We start from the raw sequence: 2,431 nt of genomic DNA on the forward strand, positions 1-2,431 counted from the left end.
GGGAGGAAAGGGGAGAGAGAGAGAGAGACAGACAGACAGACAGACATCATCTGGCTGCCTCCTGCATGCACCCCTACCAGGGATTGATCCTGAAACCTGGGCAGTGCCCTGAGGGAGAACCAGACTCACCACCCTGTTTCACAGACTCTCCAACCAACTGAGCCACACCCAGCAGGGCTCAGATGATATTTTGACTGATTTAGAGCTTATTGCCAAATTGGATTCTGCTATCTTTTTATTTTTTTTAAATATATTTTTATTGATTTCAGAGAGGAAGGAAGAGGGAGAGAGAGATAGAAACATCAATGATGGATCGGCTGCCTCCTGCAAGCCCCCCACTGGGGATCCAGCCCACAACCCGGGCACATGCCCTTGACCGGAATCTAACCTGGGACCCTTCAGTTCGCAGGCCGACACTCTATCCACTGAGCCAAACCGGTCATAGCCTGCTATCTTTTTAAAAAATAGATTTTTTATTGATTTCAGAGAGGAAGGAAGAGGGAAAGAGAGATAGAAACATCAATGATGAGAGAGAATCATTGATTGGCTGCCTCTTGCACATCCCCCCCTGGGGACTGAGACGGCAATCTGGGCATATGCCCTGACCGTGACCTCCTGGCTCATAGGTCGACACTCAACCACTCAGCCATGCAGGCCTGGATTCTGCTATCTTAAAGAATAAGCTAACTTTGCTTTGGCTGTCATGTAGTTTGGTGTCATTAAATAACAAAGCTTTGGCACTGAGGCTGATGGTATCCAGATAAATTTCCATGACTACTCCTACTCTGGATCTCATAGGAGATCTTTTTTGGCCTATCCACATGACTTTTAGACCGTTTTTTTGTTACTTAGCCCATTGATTCACAGAGTGATCTGGGGCCTTCTCTTCCTTTTTGTCTTCTGTGTCCAGAAAAAATAGAATCATGAACATTTACATAGTACTGACTGTGCCTGTAAATATTTTATACTATAATCATTAACTAATCTTCACAAAACCCTACAAGACATCTACTGTTGTCTCCATTTTGCAGATGAGGGAGCTATGGCACAGGGAAGTTATGTACGTTGTTAAGGGTCACACTACTAGTGAGTGGAGGAGTTGGGGGTTATATTCAGGCCGTCTGGCTCCAGGACCAAATGTTATATCACACCTACATTTTGGCAGATAGGGAATTGATCAATACATGGTACCCTAAGGTCTGCTTTTTTGGGATCTGCTGCTGTTTCATTTTGTGGTGGTGTTTCCTAGCCTCTTGGAGTCTCCTGTCACCTAGGGGCAAGGAATGGAATTCTTGGCATTTTTTTCCAAGCCCCCTAGCCTCTAGATCTGGCTCCCTAGTTCTTGGTTGTAGTGCAGAGTTTGGCTTGGGAACCAGCCTAACCTGAGTTTAAATCCTGCCATCTCTCAACCCAATAAATATCCAATAAATACGTACTGAGCTCCTAAATGCCGAATACCAGGCTTTGTACTGGGTGCTGACCATATAATAAGCAAAACAATTCCTTGCTCGCATGGAATTTAGAAAAGTGAGAGAAGACTGAAAAACATAAACATATGTCAGGTGTTAAATGCTAAAAAGAAATATAAGGCAAGGGGAAAGAGACTAAGGGGAAACACCGTTTTAGAAATAATGGTTAGAACAGGTCTCTGATATGGGACATTTTGAGCAAATATTAAGTGAGGGGGTATGGCCAGCTGGTGAAAAGAGTGTTCCAGGCAAAAGGCCTTGAGATGAGAGCATGATTGTCCAGTTGAAGGAACTGCAAGGAGGCCAGTGGCCAGTATTAATAGCAGAGTAAGGGAGAGGAAAAGGGGAAGGTAACAAGATGATTAGGATGGGGCGAGGGGGGCGGGCTAGGGGTGGAGGTGGGGGCGGGGGAGATGCACCCATCTCTTGCAGGGCCTTATAGGTCAAGTTGGAGACATGTATTATTCTGAATGAGAGAGGCAATCGCGGCAGGGTGTCCTTGGCAAACATAATTTTGAAAGAAAACAAATCAACCCGTCAATACATATTGAGGTAACTCAATATATTGCTTGTATTTTCTTCTCCCTACCCTGGGCAGGCTGCAGCATGTCCTGCTGCTTAAGACTAAGATATCCCATGAGCGAGCTACGGGTTTCCTGCTGTTCTGTAGGCATGGGAGTGTGGCTACGGGAATCCGTGTCGTCACTGCAAATTTGCAGCTGAGCGCCGCCCCGCCCCAAAACGCTGCATTGGCGCCAAACGCGCGCTTCCCGGGTCTGCGGCAGCAGAGACCGCCTCGCCAGCCAGTTAGCACGAGTTGTGGCTTCTGCCGGTCACTGCCTCCAACTCCCAGCATGCCGGTGGGCGTGGGGCCTGCACGTAGACTCCATTTCCCAGCCTGCCCCGGGGCCCGGTCGGACGTGCCGGCGCCTATAAGAGGCAGAGCACTGGGGCCGAAGCCT

Source organism: Myotis myotis, unplaced genomic scaffold (assembly GCF_014108235.1).
Source record: "Myotis myotis isolate mMyoMyo1 unplaced genomic scaffold, mMyoMyo1.p scaffold_m19_p_3, whole genome shotgun sequence".
Classification (NCBI taxonomy): Eukaryota; Metazoa; Chordata; class Mammalia; order Chiroptera; family Vespertilionidae; genus Myotis; species Myotis myotis.